The following is a 21,602-nucleotide window of genomic DNA, read 5'->3' on the forward strand; positions in this document are numbered from 1 at the left end:
AGACTGAAAGCCTCTTACTCATCCTTGGTCGAATTCAGTGAGGCAAGTGTCATTGGGAAAGATTCTGGAAGCTTCCATTGTCTCTCCACCTCGAGGAATGACACTGCCATTTGTCATTTCCCGCTCAACGCACCTTGGTAGTGCATTTAGGTGCGTTGCAATGCACCTATCTAGTGGATTTAGGTGCTATGCAACGCACTTGGCTAGTGGAGCAACTGAAATGATCCTGATTTGACTTATTTTGAGTAGTTTCTGGGAGAAGCTGTAATTTGTTGACCTTGTTCCTTTAGGGGTTGGAACAACACTTTTAGGGACTTAGGAGCCCTTGGTTTATGGACATTTCATGCTTAGAGCTGTAAGGCACAAAAATGTCTATAACAGTTGCCCCCTAAAGTATGAGGCCGTTTATCGGGTGAAATGCTTTATTAGGAGGATCCGAAGTTCTTTCAATGCTGGGAGGAGACCTGTAATAAGATACAATACAATACATTATCTTCATACTGTTTTCATGATCTAGCTGAGGCGGGCATTCCCATGCTTAGCTTTATAAATTCATTTTCATGTACATGGGACAAACAATCGTCTGATGGTAGACTGATGATTCTGATAGAGCCATCATCCTTTTGGTAGGATGATTATCTGTGCTGCAATGCTGTACATTTCAATGTCTTTATTTTCCTGAATATATATCGCAGCCCGGATGGATGAAACTAGATCCGGGGTCTTCAATCTCGTTCGATCTTCACTCGAAGTACAAGTCGATCCATGTGAAAAACGTTTTGAAGTCGAACATGGAAAGACATCGCTTGATTACCAGTCAATGATGTAAACTGTTAACAAGAGCGAGAGGAATCACCGATAATGATAATGACCCTCAAGGTACTGCAGTACAATTCACGTGGTGTGAATAAAGGACTTGGCGTCGAACACCATGCAAAATATTTCAGTCGAAGGTCATTGATGTAAACCTGTCGCCGGAAATGAGAAACTTGCCATTGAGGCATGCAAGCTTGAAAGTACTGAATGGGGTGTTCCTAGATCAACTTCTTGGATAATGAGCTGATGTCGACAAGAAGTGATCCGTCACAGGAGGGCCTTAATGAATCCCACATCAATGACACGGAACGGAGCAAATGATTTTGATGGAGGTGAAAACGATCTGATGATATATGGTTCAGGGTGGCGGTCATGAAAGAATGGAGTATAATATATGGTAGTGGGCGGGACACAGGTGGCCTTTCTGGATGACTTCTCTTGAACATGTCGGCGACACTTATGTGATGGATTGGTAGCATTAACCCCAAATGTGGATGGTATGGCGAGACCATGGCGATGTGACCGGTGAATGAAACAACCCAACCCAACTTGGGCACGGAGTGGAAGTGTCATGTTCAAGAGCGACTTGCAACCAATAAAGATTCTTTGAGTTTTCTTCCCAATTTTTCCCCAGTCATTGCTGACCAGTACCTCTTTATTTTTGTCAAGCTTGAGGAGGATAACATATGCTTGTTCTATAATTTTCCCTTCGGGAAAACCCATCGCTATGTTTTAACGAGCCTAGCGATAGTGAAACTCGTTCTCATCTAAAGACAAGTTTGTCGCTATTAATCTTTTTAACGAGTCTAACGACAAAGATAACTCGGTCCTTTTCATTTTTAGAGAGTCTAAAAAGGTACATAAAGGTAACTCAAAAATTCCTTTTTCGTCATCTAATCCCTTAAGTCCGAAAAAGTATAAAACAATACAGAAGGGATGAATTTTCGATCGCTTTAACGAGCCGAACAAAACAAGCGCTCGATCTTTTTGTGCAATAATCCCTCAGGTCCAAAAAGATTAAAATTTAGAGGAGGGATAGCACTTCCCGTCGCTTTAACGAGCTGGAAGGCCAGAACTCGGCAATCTTTTCATATTTTACGAGTCAGAAAAGAGCTTAAAGAAGACTCGCCTTTTGAGGAACGAGTGATGAAATGGGTAGCAGCTGATTCCAAGTAAGGTTTGGAATTTTCCAATCATGGCAGTGTCACAAGGATGGCTAGTGAAATCACTCTTCGCAGCTGTTCCTCAAAATGGGTAAACAATCAAATGGAGGTGAATGATCAGCCAATGGAAAAGTGGAGGTGACGGTGCAAACACGACCAAGGCTTTAATGGCTGAAGTGCTACATTCACGGTGGTTATTTACCAGAGGATAGTTCATTTTTTAACGAGCTTAAACACGGGTGGAAACATTTGCTCGGTGCGGGTTTATTTTTTAACGAGCTTGAACCTTGTGGTAACATTGCTCGATTAATCCAGTCATATGATAAGAATGTCTCATATAAAACCGGCAACTTTTCGAGTGTTGCCCCACATCCTTTCTTTATGCAAGTTAGGAAACGACTAATCCAAAAAATAGATAAATAATCGCTCTTTTCTTGCACTCCAAAAGGTTTGCATGCCCCCAGGTATAAAACAGAGTTTCAAGGTTACCTCTACTTCTTTCCGCCAAAACATTTGTTTTACCGAGAGAGGCCTACCTCTTACAGGTTACCCAAAGATTGTTCTATTTACGGCATAAACAAAACACTTCTTCGGCGATGTTTCTCGAAATAAACAAAGGTGAGTGACGATGCCCGCTAACCCACATAACTTTGATAAGAGAATCTTATTCCAGAATAACCCCTCTTCCAATCACGGACGAGGTACAAACTAGTCATATTCTCCCGCGGAAACCTACCCTATACCCGAAGATTTCCTGCCGGAGCAGACCAGGATGCATGCCCCCTGGGTTTCAGTCATATCCCTCCGAATTACTCGTGCTCATCGGGAGGACAAACTGGAGATTGAGACATTTCTTGTGTGAAAAGACCATTTACGGACGGTATATGACTATTTGCTATGCGTGATCCGGGAAATGAAAGCTGGTCCACGAGCTTGACCACTCTTCCTTCGTGCGGAAAACACATTACTCTAAAGAGTGAGGAGACAATTGCTCCCATGCAATAAATATAGTCTCGTCCAAGGAGTAGATTTTAATCTAAGGGTCCTTGAACTACCATTACGTTCATGCAAACTGTCTTCCTTCTCAATGTTATGGGCACATCGGGAAGGATCCCTAAAGGTCGACTGGTTCCTTTATCAAAGCCTGTCAGATTTCTCATCTCAGGCAAAAGCGATGGCGAACCAAGCGCTTTCCAAGCAGTTGAGGAAAGGATACTCACAGAAGCCCCCTCATCTATGATGGTACCAGCCATAACCATTCTATATATTTGAATGATGATTCAGATTGGTACAATTGCTGGTAAATGGGGTCTGCCTAGTTGATTCCAGTCGAAGGAGACAACTAGGTTGCTTGGAGGTGGGACCGAATAGACGAACAGGTACGGCTCTGACGAACTTCCTTCCTGCGGTAAAGGAACGGGTAAACTGCCCCCATGTTCATCGGAGTCTGTGTTTATGAAGAGAATTTGGACGGTGTCATCCTTATTCTCTTTAGTGACTGTATCATCTGAAGATGAAACCTCTGAAGGCAAGACGGGTCAACTGCTGCCTTGACCTTTTGACTTTCGTCTGGTATGAATTCAGTTGGTTTATCTTCAATGATAGGCGCTTCAGCCGACCACCTGAGTGGGCCAGCTAGATTCTCAACTAGTGACGGACTTGGCAAGAGTTTTTTGTATCCAAGAGGAAGTCGTAACGGTGAAACCGGACGGTCATCCAAAACTCTTTTAGCTTCATCTAAGAAGGGACAACGGTGGACGGCATGATTGCCTTCGCACAGTTTACAGGGAAATCTAGCTTTCCCTTTTTGTCCTGGGGCTTCACTTTCACTAGTTTACGGTGTGCTTTCAACATGACCATCAGAGGTAGACGACACCGGGTTGTGCAAACGAGGAGACCAGTCCCTTAGTATCCGGGGGATGCAAGGACAATCCCTATGAAAATGGTCTCCTTTGCAAATGACACATGGCGATTTAGGCCTGGTTGGTGTAGTGTGTGGATTTTCGTTAGACGACACTCGTTTTCCCACATTCGCCTTTGGCTCCTTCTTCTTCTTCTCTTTCTTCTTCTTTTCCTTCTTTTCCTTAGGAACTTGGTTTTTAGCTTTACCAGCTCCATCAAGCGAAGAGGAAGGAGGAGAGGAAGAATTAGAGGAAGTAGAAGGCTGGTGGGCAACTCTGGACTCGTCTAATTGCTGATTCGATTGTTCAGGAATGGTGGTGTTCTGAACGACAGAGGTTGAGAAGAGCCATACAGGCAAACCAATTTTCAGTCCTGGAAGTGACAATGTGGCCATATGGGGCGCACCAACATCTCCCCAAGAGGAGAAGGGACTAGGATATCCACCAAGGGGAATTCCTTGGTTGGTAGGATCCATTTTCTCAACCCAAGATCAACGTAGGAAAAGGGTAATGAATATTCCATTTAAAATAAATTTTAACACGCTTTGACACAACTTGTTTTTTCAGTTTTTAAGAGTCGAGAAAAAACAAAAGATGACTCTAGTCGCCTTTGATTTTTAATGAGCCTGAAGTGACAAGTGCTCAGATGGACCTTTTCCGTTAAAGAGTCTGAAAAGGAACGAAAGGGACTGCTCTAGAGGTCTAGGTAGAGGGAGTACCAAGCCAATCACAAAACTGCAGAATACTTTTTACGGTACGGCAGTCAATCTTCCCGAATGCTATGTTCGGTGCATTGCGATCAGTAGGGCGGCCGACACGGCTTCCTATGGATAAAGGATTTAAGCCTATAGGGGTCTCCCAATATATACTCGACGGTACGTGGCAGCACAAGTCCGTACTGGCACTTATCGTCTCAAAGTGGAGGAATCACCCAACCATCAGTGAGGACAACAGTTACCAGGCTTTACGACGCCGGAATACGTCTCTAGCCTAGACCTCTAAATGTTGTGCGTTAAGTTCCAAAGTGTTGTTAGGTTTATTGAATTTATTTTAAGTTGATCTTTCTTATGAAGTTTGCCTTTTGGGATCACCACGAGATGTAGATGTAATTCCTAAAATGCAATCTAAAGATGATAAACTAACTTTTATCTCTTTTCAGCAATGAAAATCCTAGCTACTAGGGGAAAAGAAAGACACAATCTTTTCGCAAAGAGCAAAGAGAACACTTGTAAATGGACTTTCCTAAATCAAGCCAAACAGACTGTCAATATGCAAAATGCACATGCATGTATTTGTTTTTCACTTTCTTAATATTGATGCCTAAAAAGAAAGTTGATGTACAAATCTGAATTTGCTTTCAAGCGACACACATAAACAAGCTTCTTTTCGAAATCAAAAGTAGAGATGATTACGACACTTTATGATTTTGAAATAAATACTCGTTTCAAAACTAGAAAGTCACAAATTCAAACCAAAGGCAAAAGTAAAAGCATAATCGACTATCAACAACAAATGAACTTTATCCTATGATCACAATCGACACTTGTGACAGATCTAAATCAAAGGACAACAGTACGACTATTCTACTTTTGCAATGGAAAACTGTAAACGACTCAACAAACACATAAAAACATCTACAGTTCTTTTGTACAAATGAGGCGGAATATCAGTAAGGAAAAGGGGTTTAAAACAGTCAAATACTGATCACAGGCTGCAAAAATCAGAGACAAACTGGAAAGAATGAAGCAAAGAACCTCAGCTGCACAGGGCTAGACTGATCAGCACACCTGTTACACAGAGAAACTGCATTGCAGCGCAGGTAGCCCTCTCGGGAAGTGCGTTGAAATGTAGAACCTCTTCACAGAGCCTGCGCTGGGGCAGAAACGAGAGTTCTATCCGGGTTCTAGGTTACGGTTTGCAGTTTAATCTTTGGTTTTTGGCCGAGTAAAAGCAATCAGTAAAGTACAATCAGAGGTGGATCTAAGGGGGGGCCTAAGAGCTATCACAAGGGCAACCAATTAGTTTATGAATCAGCTGTTCAAATCATAAACAGATCCAGTGAATGGATTGAAACAGCAAATGTCTACTTTGCATTTGTTAATGGCAAATGCAGTTCGATTGCTACTTATAAGTTTATGAAATAAACAACAAGAGAAACACAAACAAACTAATTAGACACGGTCCCCAGTGGAGTCACCATTTTGTTATCAGGAAAAGTGTCTATTTAGAACTGCTCTATCCCACTAAGGTGTGACAGCTACCTTAGAAACAAACAGAGAAAACTACTTTTGTATTTTTCTTTATGAACTATAAACAAAGAGGAATAGGATGAACCGACCTGTGTCTTGCGCTAGTCCTTCGATCCAATCTCTCTCCTCTTTGACAGCTTCCAGCTACCTGCTCCCTTACTTGCCCAGCTTCACCAAGTACCTGTAAGATCACAGAAGAAGGAAACTATACAAAGACATGGGTTTATATTCATAAATAACTTAGGATCAAATTTAAGTTAACCATACAAATGTAACAAGCATCAATGAAACACAAGCATGGAGAAGAAACTCAAACAGTTTTACTGATATACAAGAAGATCCAGGAGGAGTTACAACCGATGATTTCTGACCCAGCATCAACCTCCCAGCAGAGAAGTCCCTTCTTCAACCCCAACAAAGCATAGATCACCCAATTCTCTGATATGTATCTCAAACCAACAACAATTCCTTACAATGTGCAAAATTCCAGCCTCTGGATCTCTGGGATGAGGGATCCATATATAGATGTATGCAAGGAGGATGAGTCAGCTCATGATTTGATTAGTGGCTTCTCTCTGTCAGTTCTTGTTTCCACTTGGAGACTGAAAGCCTCTTACTCATCCTTGGTCAAATTCAGTGAGGCAAGTGTCATTGGGAAAGATTCTGGAAGCTTCCATTGTCTCTCCACCTCGCGGAATGACACTGCCATTTGTCATTTCCCGCTCAACGCACCCTGGTAGTGCATTTAGGTGCGTTGCTAGTGGATTTAGGTGCTATGCAACGCACTTGGCTAGTGGAGCAGCTGAAATGATCCTGATTTGACTTATTCTGAGCAGTTTCTGGTGGAGAACTTCTGGGAGAAGCTGTAATTTGTTGACCTTGTTCCTTTAGGGGTTGGAACAACACTTTTAGGGACTTAGGAGCCCTTGGTTTATGGACATTTCATGCTTAGAGCTGTAAGGCACAAAAATGTCTATAACACTATGGCATTCTTTACATCTTCCCACCAAATGTTTTCTTTACCTTTAAGATTGAATGTAGTTATTTTGGCCTTCATGTTCTCTAATTAATCATGTAATATGAAGAACTTAATCATCCCAAGAAACCACGCTTCTGCATCTTGTGACTTCTTAATTTATCCATTAAATGTAGGTGTCTTTGCTTTCTTGAAATCATATGGAAAATATCCACTGTCACTCCTCCTGTAAGGATGATAGTGATGATGACCATGGTATATGTCTCAACCTGAACTAGAGTAAATCCCATGTCCACTTCCTTGTCTATCATGTGTATCCAAGAACCTGCCATCCTTATTCGACTTGTGCCCACCATGCCATACCTGCTACCATATGCTCCATTAGTTCCATCCTCTTGTCCATGATTAATCCTAAGTGGTCCCTGTCTCTGCAAGATTGAAAAGTTTTGAAGGATGACTTCATTAACCTCTGCTTGTTTCTCCTATGCCCTGGCAAGTATCCCTTGTGACTGAATGATTCTATCATTATCTGCTTTAAAAATCCTTATTTCTACCTTCAGACTTCTCAAAATGTTTTTTTATGTTAGGAGAGCACCCATCACCGTTCTTCTGATTTGATCTATATGGAGTTTCTTATGAACTGTAATCTACTATTTTTCTAGTCATATTTGATCTTCTTCTTCCTGTAAGTATACCATGTCAGCTAAACCAAAATATAAACATAATCAACATACCTCAATATAGTTTAGGGGAGTATATCTCATCTACAAGATTGCCTAGATTAGCACAATACATGTATAAACATAATCATAGCAGTATATAAACATCATCTCAATCATCATCCTAGTTACCATTCATGGAATACAACATATAGGCGCTAACATGCATAAATAATGCATATACAATCATCATGCATTAATGACAAACACATCCCAACAATAACATCATCAACTTCTACATGACAACATGAATGTAATAATTACTATTGCCATGCATACATAACAAGTACGTAAACCAAAAGCATAATAAACACATATGTAACTAACATGTATGCATGACAAACATATTCTTCCCATCCAATCCAAGGGTTGAACCATGCTCTGATACCACTTTGTAACCACCCTCTTCCCACATTTACTCAAGCTAACCAACCCACTGGGGTAAACATGTGACGAAGATTTACTATGATATCATGCAACTCCCCAAGTACAATTAAGGAAGTGGAATCGACAAACCAAAACCAAATTGATCTTCCTTAGGAGCTACAAGAACCCCTGAGGCTAACCAACCACTCTAGGTGCCCAACCCCTGAGTTAACTTTCCTTTTGACTGAACTAGACCCCCATCCACTTCCATGACAATCCCTCCATGCCACTGAAACACTCCAGTTGTTCCCACAACAAGGACTCCATGTGACTGCAGTCTTTTTTAGGCAATTATGTGCCATCAACCTCACATTTTGAGCCATTTTTTTAGGGCAAGGACTCAGAACTCTGCCCAAAACTTGAGGAAATTCTCATAAATGATAAATAAGAATAAAATTCCTTTAGTTCAAGACTTGAACAAAGACTTGACCTCACTCATCCTAACCATGAGAGGCATTTCGTCAAACACATCATGAACATGTAATTAGAAGTCATAAAAAAACATCTAAACATAGGGACCTCATACTTATCTAAGATTCATCAAGAAGGTCTGATTCCCTCTCACAATAGGTTCATTATCATCTATTAGATCATTCATTCATTAACATTTCATCTACTAACCAAAACATGATGAAATCCATATCTTAAGAGTGTCATAAGACAATACTTATAACAGATAAATAACAATAATAGAACAACCATCAAAGCCATATAATAAAAAGTACAATTACACACAAAAAAATAAGAGGAAAAGAGCTCTTATTAACATATGCAAATCCAACCAAATTAGGGACTTCCACGTACCACCTGAACATAGATTGGGCGAAACCAAATCTCTCTTTTAGCCAATCATCCCTGCACCATATTCCAATAATGAATATGGGATCTCATGGAATAAACCAAGAAAACCAAACCAAGGCTTCCAAAGGCCAAACCAACTCAACCCTCAACTAGTGATTCCCCTCATGGTCAGACATCACTAACCATCACCATATCGGTCTCTATCCAAGATTTCCAGGGCTCCAAAGCATTTGTTCCAACCCAACTTCCATGACTAGTAAATCAACCCACAACTATCGTCAAGCTCTAGAGTGTTTGTCCAACCAAGGCTTCTAGGACTAGTAAATCAGCCCAAGTTTTTATAGGGTTTGCAGAGCATTTATCCAAACAAGTATTTGGGAATTAATAACTCAACCCACCTCCATAAGGAACATGAACACCAACTAGAAAGCAAAAGGTAAAACCCACAACACCATGGCTATCCAGGAAATTGAAAGTCTCCACAAAAGCATTGTCAATCCAGGAAATACTCCATGCCAATGACAGATCATAACCAATAAACTACATGCATGTGCCATGTACGCCAAAACTAGCAAGGAAATCATACATCCAACTCGGTACTTGGATGCGAAACCCATTGTAGTTGTTGATCCCATTGTCCTTTTTCACTTTCCTACTTTTCCTTTACCTTCTTTCTCCAAATCCCAAGTATGCTACACTTTTCCAAGAGAACTTCAAGAGAAATATAAGTAGGGTTTGTAGTTTTTTGTGGGGTTGATCGATGGGTCTTGGTGTAGACTTGAAACGTCAATAATCTGAAACATGTATTGTGCAGCAAATTCCGAATTCTACAATTCAAGATCAACCCCACAAAAATATGAAAACCCTAATCATCTCCCTGTACAGAAGGGAAATATGGCTTGAGATTCATACCCTTGATAAAATTAGGATACAAATAGAGAGAAGAGCAACTCATCTTCAATTTTTGAAAAAATGCAGGGATCTCAACCTCAGTCCTCCCTTTGCCATCATTAATCACAGACTTCATAACCGACACAATTGAGAGAATTTGTATGCCTAAGCAAAGATTTAATCCATAGAAAAATAATAAAAAAAATCAGATTTTTCCAAGATAAGCTATCGAAATTGGAATATAAATACCACCTTAAATTATCCCAGTTGATCCACTTCGACTTACAGTGTTCTATTGATGCCATTACTACATTAAAATTAAATAAAGAGGTCTGCACTACTAGGGATAGGAAAGACAAAATGTTAGACAAAATGAGGACTCATATGAAAATTGAGCATACATAAGATTTTTCTAGCAGAGCAAAGAACCATCTAGATCTGAGTACAGATGGTCGAGTGGTAAGCAACATGGTAACAGATGCAGAGCCCTTAGAAGCTTCCTGCAAAGAATACAGACACACAAACTATATCAAAGCTACAGGTGAAGGTGGCTCGATAATCAAAGCTGCTGGTACCTTTGAATTATTGCATTCAATTAGTAATAAGGTCAATGTAAAGATGTAAAATAGAAGGAGCGATATGGTTATCATGGAAACGTTGATACGCTCAGATCAATGCTTGAGTAATTTGTTAGACAGTAAAATGTATGTTTCAACCTTTGAAATAATGCAGTCAATTGGTAATTTGGATAAAGAGCAAGTGGACAACAACCAACAAAAATAGAGATCTTGGAAACAATGATGCACGCAGAGTGCAAATGGGGTAACTCAGTAAACAATTTGGTGAACTCGATGTTGAATCAGGTTTTAGCCACATGTTTGAATAAGATTAAAGAGGAAGAAATATCATTCGACAACATAGGCTTATTAAATATAACCACAGCACCACAAACACCCTTCGATTAGTTGAATTAAACAATACATCACACAATGCTTTACATAACCCTTGTAGTAAAAAGGTGGCCAACATATCCTCCTATGAAATAAGCATTGATGAGTTAAAGGTCTTTAATAAATGATTGAAATTCTCTATAGCCCCTAAGAAAATACCAACTAAAGAAATCATATGCAACTTAGAAGATGGTATTCAAAATTTGAGTAATGAGGAAAAGGAACAAATTTAGCAAGACTGCACCATCATCCTAAAACGTTAGGAACAATGAAGACATTGTCGTTCTAAAAGCAGACAAAGGAGGAGCCACAGTTGTGATGAACAAGGTGGATTATATCGCAAAAATCAAGGACCACCTGTACAATAGTGGTAGTTACAAGAAGCTTAAGGAAAACCCCATCTCTAGTATTATCAAAGAGGCTAAAAAAGCCATTATCAATTCTAATATTGGCGAAGGTCTAAAAAAGCGTCTTTTACCCATAAATGAAATTATCCACAAAATTTATGGTGCTCCCAAAATACATAAAAATGATGTTCCCCTTAGACCCATAATAAACACTATAAGTTCCCCCACATATGGTTTAGCTAAGTTTGTGGCCAACTCCCTTGCCCCTCTTGTGTATAAAACTGAATCCTATGTAAAATATTCTAATCATTTTGTGTATATCATCAAAGGAATCAAGCTCGATTATGAAGACAAGTTGGTGAGCTTTGATGTAACGTAGCTATTCAAAAGTATTCCATAAGAAGAAGCTATCCAAGTGGTTAGGGATGTCATAGACCAAGGGAATGCCAAGCTAGCTCAAGTTTGTCTTCGTTCCACATTCTTCACCTTCCAAGGTGAATATGTAGAAAAAACCACACGGGTGGCTATGGGGTCTCCATTATCACCCATAGTAGCCAACCTCTTCATGGAGAAATTTGGAAAGACTACCTTGGAAACCTACCCGCTTAAACCCAAAATTTTGACCATATTCGTTAACAATACTAGTGTGAATTGGACTCATGGAGATTTGGAACTAAGCGACTTCCTTAACCACCTTAATGGAATTTCCAATTGCATCAAAATTCATAATGGAAACAAAGGAAAATAGTTTCATTCCATTCCTTGACATTCTTCTTCTTAGAAAAATAGATGGATCATTAGGTCATAAAGTATTAAAAAAAGGGCTCACATAGACAACTACCTACATGTTGATTCTCATCACCATTTGTCCCAGAAAATGGGGGTTCTCAATGCTCTCTTCACCAAAGCATTGGCGATATCTAATAAAGAACATGTGGATGAGGAAATAAAGTATCTGAAAATTGTTTTCTTAAACACAACTACAAGCTCAAATATATCAATAGGATCATTAGAAAATCTAAGTCTAGATCCACTTCTAAACTCCCATCTCAACTCTCAAACCCTTATTGGATAAAAATATCTCCCTTACATCCATGGTGTCACTGATAAGCTTGCCAGGGTTATAAGAAAGAAAGGAATAACTACCTCATTGAAGTTGTTAAATACAATCCAATATAAGATGAAATTTGTAAAATATGACCTAGATCACTTCCAGCAAAAAGGCATTTATAAAATCAAATTATCTTGTTGTAAATGTTACATTGGTGAGATAGGAATATCCTTCAAAATCCGTCTCAAAGAGCATGGAGTAGATATCAAGAGAGGAAGACTTAATATCCTTAACACTCGTTGAACATTCTTCCAAGACCAACAACCAAGTTTTCTTTTAAGACACATAAATAATCTCCAAGGAAAACCATTATTACAAAAGAAAAGTACGCGAAGCTCTAGAAATCATGAAGCATTCCAACAATCTCAAAAAAAACCAATGAAATTGAAGTCAACAAAATTTTGATTCCCCTACTCGCAGAAAACTGCAATCTCCAACCACTAACTATTCCTCCCTCATTAACCACCTCTCCCCCTTTAATTCCATAATTTGATATCAATATCCATTAATACCATTAATAATATGAATTAAAAAATAAGCTTTCTTGAAATATAACAAATATTTAATAAAATTTAAATATATTAATATATTTAATTATAATTAAATATATTAATATATTTAATTATAATTAAATAGACTAATATGTCTAAAGTTTAAATAAAAATATTTTAGATACATTTTAAATTAAAAATTTAACTCAACAAATTTCTTAGCTCTTTACATTTTACTATTTAATAATTAAATATTTACCAATATTTAAAATTATATTATTGTACTTAAATTCATTTAAATATATTAATATATTTAAATTTATTTAATTATATTAATGTATATAAATTAATATTAAAATAAACTAATATTAAAATATATTTTAAATTATATATTTAGGTGTTTTATTTATTTATTTAGTAAAAAGATTTAGCCATTCATTTTCACATTGTCGACTTGTTCTAATGAACACTCTCACTTTTTATCACTCCATTTTTCCTCTGCTTTTCCTCGACCTTTGTCCTGATGATGGGTCTTGGTGTAGACTCGAAACATCGACAATCTAAAATATCTATTGTGGAGATCTCTAAGTGTCCAAGATTATGAGAGAGAGAGAATAGAATGAGAGTGCCAAAGACTAAACTGACCAAAGCTAACATTGACAAAAGTTGTGAACTCATCCTCAAAAGCTTTTTCATTATTGAGGTCTCTATTTTCTTCATTTTCCATTATTTTCTTTCAATTCCTCATCATACACAACTTGTGACCTTTCACCTTCCTTTTCTCCGATTTTCCATTATTTTCATAAATAAAATTCCAATAAATGCCTCATGCCTTTCCAAATCCTTTGCCATTGCCTTTGACAACTTCCATAGCCATTAATTAATCATAAGTGATCCTTGTCACTATGTTTTTACCCAGCATTAAGCTTGGAATATGTGTCCCATGACCTTGGTTATTATTTTTGCTTTATTAACATTATTAAATGGATTTTAAGCCTGGGGTTGTTAAAGCCATGCCATGAGGGAGTAGGCTTAGGGCCAGATATGATATCAATTGAAAGAAACATAGCACAACAAGAAGATAATAAACCACAGTTGAAGCTACCAAATTAACATGTTAAAACCTAAGAGTTGGATCTCTGACTCTGGTCAAGCATGTATATTTATGTTTAAATTTGAGTCAGTTACATTCATTAAAATATTGAATTTTCCAAACAGTGTTTCCCATTCATTAATGAATAAGCTAAGGAAGTATGTAGTTAGAGGCAATGTTGATTGTTCGAATATGAACAAGCTAAGCAAGTGGTAACTATGGTGGTGATGCTTAAAGGCGGTGAAATAATTATCTCTAACATTCTCCCCCTTAATTATTTCACCAAAAAAAAAATTAATTCGTTGAGGGTTCTGTAAATATGTCTACAAACTGATCTTCTGATCTACAAAACTTCCAAAAACATTGTATTGCGTTGTTATTATTTTCTCTTTTGGATTTATTCACACGAGCATTCTTCTTTTCTCTGTTGTACTGGCTTACAATTTATTATTAATGCTCATATAAAAAGAAGTCCATCTATCAAGGTACATGGGTACCATTTGTTGTACTTGCTAGTTCTCTAGGAATCATTTTCCCGTACATGGTTCATCACCTTGTCTTTTATATTTTGACTCCATCTCACATTTCAACTTCCTCAATTACACATCAAGCTTAGATATGAGTACACCCTCATATCTACCTAGTGGTTAGTTCCACAACTTGATTTCATACCCCCTCTCTACCAAAGAAGGATAAATACAACATTCTTGACTCAACAATTAGGCATCAAGCTTAAATATGATTAGAAACTCTTATCTACCTAGTGGTTAATTCCACAACTTGATGTCACATCATCTCTCTACATAAGAAATTTCAACATTATTTGTCTAACTCAACAAGGCGTATAACACACTTGGGAAAATCAAATTTTGGGTGTCGAGTACAATCGATCATGCACCTCTTATAACAAAAATTCCTTATTACCATCCTAGATCCATCTAACTCGGGAAAAACTCATTTTCGGAGTGTAGAATTTGAGAAAAGGTTTGCGCCTTGAGGGATTTGATCCCTCTCGACGCATGATAGATTTTGAGTTAGATGGATCTAGGCTAGTTCCAACTGAGGGCATCAATGTCATATTTTTAGATTATGATTATTATGTATATGATTGAGGTAAAATTCATACTTTGAAATGTACATTATGTTTTATTTTGCGTGACATGACCATATCATTTTGCTCTTTAATTTAGTCTATGTTTCTTTCCTTGAATGGTTTGTACATCTGTGTTTGTATGTTTTGAGTGGTTTGTGTGTGTCTGTGTTTGAATGCTTTGAGTAATTTGTGTGTTTATGTGTTTGTATATGGATGGTAATTTTTTGTGAATGTTATAATTTTTGTGTTGTATTTTTATATGTGTATGTAATTGTCTATTAGTAATTAGTTGGTGATGAATAAGGAATACATAATGTTAATAGGTTGTAAGAGGATTGGTACTACACATCTATTTCATTTGATTTTAAGTATCGTATTTTTTGACAACTAATTAATTCTTAATAGTGTCCCTTAAAGTATTACTAAATATATCTTGAAGAGTAGTTTTAATTTTAAATTTTCTTAGTTACCTCAATATGTTGAGATGATAGATATTGTTAATAACTTTAATTATGAAAAACGATGAAATAAAAATTTGGAATGAAAAGTGACAATGTAATAGTGTTGAATGACCAAAAATGTGAATAATAAGAATGTAGAAAGTTAAAAATAGGCTTCATTGTGATAAATATCAAACTATTTTCTTCTACTATTCTTATTGTCACCGATGTTAGTTTTGCCATATTTTCATATCAATTATATGAAAAGTGAAGTTGAAATCATAAACCATTCAAATCTTTAACTCAAGCTATTATAGTAAACAACTTCCCTTTTCTTTCTTACTCTCCAATATTAATAGGTTGAATTACTATAACACAAAAACCAATGAACATTATCAATAATTTTTTGATGCTTACACCAAAATCAATCACATTGTTAATCCAATCACTTTGAAGTTAATGTATTATTATAAATCCAGTTACATCAAATCAGAAATCAACATCTACACTGAAATCAATGCATATAATGCAATCAATCAAATATGATTAGAAACAAACATATACACTGAAATCAATGCATCTAATGCAAGCAATCAAATAGGATTAAAATTCAACATCTACATGGAAATCAATTCATCTAGTATAAGCAACACAAAATAATAAAAAAATCAACATCTACACTGAAATCAACAAATATAGTGCAAACAATCAAATATAATTATAAATCAACATTTACACTGAAATCAATGCATGTAGTGCAAGCAATCAAATAGAATTAGAAATCAACATTTACACTAAAATCAATGCATCTAGTGCAAGCAATCAAATATAATTAGAAATCAACATGTACATTGAAATTAATGCATCTAGTGTAAACAATCAATAAGGATTATAAATCACCATCTACAATGAAATTAATGCATCTATTGCAAGCAGTGAAATAGGATTATAAATAACCAACTACACTGAAATCAATGCATCTAATGCAAGTAATTAAAGAGAATTAGGAAACGTCTACACCAAAATCAATGCATCTAGTGACAACAATAAAATATTGGAAATCAACATCTACACTAAAATAAATGCATCTAGTGCAAGCAATTAAATAGGATTACAGAACACAATGTATGCTAAAATCAATGCATATAGTGCAAGGAGTCTTCTTCCCTCACTTCCTCCCTCCATATATATCTATATCTTCCTCCATATCTCTTTCTTTCCTCTCTATCTCACTCGCAAACATACACACAATCTCTTCATCTCTCCCTTGTCACTCCCTCTCTCTCTCTCTCTCTCCAAGTCTCTCTCTCTATGTCTTTCTTCTTCCCTCTCTCCCCCCCTCCAAATCCATATCTTTCTCACTCCCTCTCTCCTCCTCTCTCTATTCCTTCCTCTCTATCTCTTTGTCTCCCCTCATCACACTCTTTCTCTCTCTATTCCTTCCTCTATATCTCTTTGTCTCCCCTCATCACTCTCTCTCTCTCTTTTCCCTCCAACCTTGTCACTTTCTCCTTCTCTCTCTCCTCCTCCATATTTTTGTCTCCCTCTCTCTCTCTTAGAATTATCTCCCTATCTCACTCCTATCATTCTCTCTCTCTCCATTCCTCCTCTCCCCTCTAATTTAGTTTATCTCCTTAAGCGCAAACAATAAAATAGGATGAGGAATCACAATCTAAATTAAAATTAATGCATCTTGTGTAAGCAATTTTCTTCCCTCTCTCCCCCTTCCATCTATATCTATATCTCCCTCCATATCTACTTCTTTGTCTCTCTATCTCACCCCCCCAAACACACATTCTTCTCTCCCAATATTTATCTATCTATCCCTATTTCCCACTCTTCACCTTCCACCTATATCTCTATCTCCTTACGTCTCTCTTTTGTCTTCCTATATCACCCCCAAAGCACACACACTCTTTCTCGATATCTATATATCTCTCTCTCCCTATTCCTCTCCCTCACTCTCTCTCTTCCCCTTCTCTCCTTCTCTCCCCCATTCTATCTCTCTTCCCTCCTACTCTCCTCTCTCTCCATCTCCCTTATCACTCCCTCTCACTCTATCCACCTTTCTGTCTATGTGTATTTCTTCTTACCTTCCCCTCTCTCTCCCCCTTCCTCTCTCCTTCTCCCTCTCACGTCCTCGCTCTCTTCCTTCCTATCTCTCCCTTTCTCTCCCACTTCCCTCTCTCTCCCTCTTCCTTATCCTTGCCCTTATTCTCTCCATATCTCCTTCTTTGTCTCTTTATCTCACCCCAGGCATAAACACTCTCTCTCCATCTCTTCCTTGTCACATCCTCTCTCTTCACATTTCTCTCTCTATGTCTTTCTTCTTCCCTCCCTTTCTCTCCTTCCAACTCCATCTCTCTATCACTCCCTCTCTCCTCATTTCTCTCACTCCCTCTATCTCTCCATTTCTATCACTCTGTGTCTTTGTTCTTCCCTCCCATATATATGTGGAGTTAATATATATCATGATATATTAATATATTTTATAATATAAGAAAATCAATATTATATTAAACTTAATATTGTATTAATTAAAAGTTATTAAGTTGAATAATATTAGTATTATTATTAGATGTAATACTGATAATAATAATAATATTAGTATTAGATTTAATGTTTTTACATGGCAGGGTAACAAAATTTATAATAAAACTAAATCAACTAAATATTTTTGAATATTTATAATAAAACTAAATCAAATGAATATTTTTGAATATTACAACTTTGACGTGGAGATATTTATGTGTATAGAGATTTTAATATATCTATAGCATATGGTTTTCCTTTTAAAGATTCATTCTACAAATAATTAATTAAAATAATTATTAAAATATTTTAGAGAAAGATTGTAGATTCTTTGTGTTGAATTAACCTTTTTTACTTTGATTTAAGAAATAGTACTGAATTTAGTAAAAAGTAAAAATCTTTAAAATTTTACGTCATTTGCAATTTATTTTATTTATTTTTATCTAAACACTAGGGGATAATTGTACTGTAGTTTTATTTATTTATGTAGTTATTTTCATTTTTGTTTAGGGCACATACTTACACATCAGGGTCATGCTAGGCTGTAGAATAGGCCTCTCTCCACAATAACAATCTCAATTCAAATACAACAAACACAAAAATTAACCATATTCTTATGTGTGAATTATCTTCCCAAACATATAAACCCATTTACTCTTCATCACAATGCAGTACGATCTACTTGCACACCGTTGGTTCCTTCAAAAACCCTCTTTGTCTTCATTATTCTCATCATAACTTTACATATGATCCTGCAACAAATTACAGAACATAGGAAATTCTTTCCTCGCTAACCACTCCATAGGGAATTTGTTCCATGCAATTTTACATGCACCTTCGAGCTCCAACTTTTACACTAACGAAACATTGGCTACTTCTCATGCTTTGTAGGCCGCTCCAACTCCACACACACTTTCACATTGCAAGGGCTTCCTCCTGGTTGTGAAGGTTAGAGTAATATGAGCAACTACGAAAGTTCATCCTGCTCACAATTTCTTTTTGCTGCTAGCAGAAATTGCGCTTGCCAGCACACTATTATTAACTTCACCATTGTCTTTGACTTTGGAAGTAACCCTAGATGGGTCAATACTAAAACAAACATATTTCTTTATTCCGCTTTAAATAAGAACATAATTTAATGTTTCTGAGATATTTTCCCTGTAGTTCAACGAAGAAAAGTCTTCTTGAGCTTTAAATAAGAGGACATAACTTAATGTTTCAGAGATATTGTCTCTGTCATCTATAGAATGAGGCACTCAACTGAGAATGAAAAGCGAAACTCAAAAATTTTCACGAGGGACACTACCTTGGCAATAGGCCAACACAAATTATCACCAGCTTTAGCAATAACATAAAACACAACTTTTTATTTTATCCTCACTCACTTTTGGCAGATCTAATCGAATTATCAAAAGCTCCCCTCTCGCTATTTTATACCATTGATGGGGTCTATGTCATCTTCCATATACAGATTAACTGTAACTTATGTTGTTTATATGTTGTATTCTCAAAGACTTCTGATCTACAAACAATTTGTCCCGACCCCACTGCATAAGGGCCTTTCTTGGACTACTTCTCCAACTCCTTACAACGACTAGTGCACATAGTTCTTCACTTGCAGACACACTTCTCTTTTATAGCTGATTTCAAACAATTGATTGAATGTGAAGTAGCTTCTCACACGTCCACAACATAGCTTAATGAGCCACACAACAATTTGCTCCGCATACTGCATATTACTCTGCCCGAAAATGTCCGACACTTGTGCTACAACGACAACACTCTTCATGAGTATGGTTTTCTGTTTTGAGAATTCTGTTGAAATATAATTCCAACTGCAGCGTTTGCCGTTCTTCATTTGTGACGCGATTTGATCACTATCGCACTTTAACCCCCGTTGCACCTTATGTATTCTGGTTGCGATTTCGGGATGCGATCTTATCGCAAATCGCGTCCTCGCCCTATTGTCTCCGCTACGTCTTGTGTTTTCTGCCGATTGCAATTCTGCGATGTGATCGCAAATCGCAACTCCTATATGTGTTTTGTTTCCGCTCTTTTGTCTTCCGCCGATCCGATGTTGCGATGCGACCTATTAGCTATCGCATATTGCACCTTCGCCAAGTTAATCTCTGCCATCCATTTTTAATCCAATGGCGATTATTTATTCCTGCTGCCATACCATTTACCTGTTTTTGTGTTCCCAAAGGAGGAAGAAGGCCAAATCTAGCCTTTGCACCATTACTTCTCAACAATCAAATTTAACATGAAAGCATGGCCTAGAAGAAAAGGGCGAGCCTTGAGTAGCTCAACGCATTTATCAGTTATGGAGTTCCACTCCCCCTGCTCGAGAAGTACAACAGAATATCAAAAAACATCAGTTTTTGTTTATCAAGAGCAGCGGAGACTCCATCAGAGAATTAAAGCGGTTGGTGGATAGTTATGACCCCTCCTCGCATAGCTTAATAATGTAGAAAATGTAATGCACAAAGTGTGTAGACACAGCAGTGTAGAATGTAGTTATTTTTTCTTGTAACGCACAACAGTGCTGAGATTGTGTAATTCTCTGAGACAGTGAAATTATTTTTTTTTGGAACTGAAGCGTTCCTATTTATAATCCCTCTGTGAGATTATTTTTTTTTGGAACTGAAGCGTTCCTATTTATAATCCCTCTGTGAGAGGAAAACCTATTTTTTTAATTATCTTTTAATTATGAATACAAGTTTCTTTGTGCCACTGAAAAACTCTGTTCTCAGAAAACAATTTTTTGCTTCCCTGTGTTAAGATCCTATGTTTAAAGACAGAGTATTTTTCTCTGTTCTTTTGTTTTGGAATTAAACAGAAAATTCCCAACAAATTCTATGGACAGACTTACAGAGAAAATCCGTTGCTAATTTGCCATTAGAAAACCTTCCGGTGGGTTTATGGTCGATAAAATCCCGCCCGTAAGGAACATGGTCGCCCACAATATAGTCGTTGTTACCTGAATCCACGGTCGAGTCCCCAAATACAAACAGAGCGGACACCTTTGGCGGGCTTGCTATTTCAGACGCTTCGCCATAGAAAATGAAGAATACGAGAACTATTGAGCAGGGGATGAGCAGGGGAGGTTGAAGGATTTAGCAAGCAACACCAACGCCATTATACAGTTATAGAGTAGCAACGGTGTTAGGCATTGAAGGGATTCAAATTCCAAATGGCATTTATAGGTGGCAGAATCGCAAATAGCAGTGCCAGTCTGGAGAAACCTGTATAGCCCAACGGTGCTAAGACAATTGGACTGCCTCAAAGTCGCACAATGTCATCTGCGTCAGCGCGATCCAGCAGTGCTGAGAGAATTAGAGTGGCGGCAGAGTCGCAAAATGTCGGGCATTTTCGGAATATTTTTGGATGCTATGGATGTGGTCGAGTCAATTATTTCATCTAGTTTTCTGATCCGGAATATTCTTGGAATTCACAAAAGACTTAAGCTTAAGCTCACTTTTCTGATCCAGAATATTCTAGGAATTCACAATAAACTTAAGCTCATTGCAAAATGTTATGGGCATCTCAGGCGAAGAAAATTAATTCCAGAAAAGTAAGCTCTCCCTTGGAAGTTGATGTAGC

This window comes from Pinus tabuliformis, chromosome 2_1, assembly GCF_031772625.1.
Source record: "Pinus tabuliformis cultivar Carrire ecotype Pingquan chromosome 2_1, CPIR1, whole genome shotgun sequence".
Taxonomy (NCBI): Eukaryota; Viridiplantae; Streptophyta; class Pinopsida; order Pinales; family Pinaceae; genus Pinus; species Pinus tabuliformis.